This window comes from Juglans regia, unplaced genomic scaffold, assembly GCF_001411555.2.
Source record: "Juglans regia cultivar Chandler unplaced genomic scaffold, Walnut 2.0 Scaffold_10267, whole genome shotgun sequence".
Lineage (NCBI taxonomy): Eukaryota > Viridiplantae > Streptophyta > Magnoliopsida > Fagales > Juglandaceae > Juglans > Juglans regia.
Window position 1 is genome coordinate 1 of NW_023340581.1, and position 216 is coordinate 216.

Here is a 216-nt window from a genome sequence, read left to right on the forward strand (position 1 = left end):
CTCGGCAACGGATATCTCGGCTCTCGCATCGATGAAGAACGTAGCGAAATGCGATACTTGGTGTGAATTGCAGAATCCCGCGAATCATCGAGTCTTTGAACGCAAGTTGCGCCTGAAGCCATTCGGCCGAGGGCACGTCTGCCTGGGTGTCACGCATCGTTGCCCCAACCCCAAACACTTCTTATGATGTGTGGGGTGCGGGGAAGACATTGGCCT

At 55.1% G+C, this 216-nt stretch overlaps 1 non-coding gene across 1 annotated transcript; it reads left to right on the top strand.

Moving 5' to 3' along the window:
* LOC118344971 lies at window positions 1–152 on the top strand (the record flags this gene model as incomplete). Its single annotated transcript, XR_004798686.1, has 1 exon — window positions 1–152. It is a non-coding gene; the product is annotated as a 5.8S ribosomal RNA (ribosomal RNA).
* Window positions 153–216: the final 64 nt, after the last annotated feature.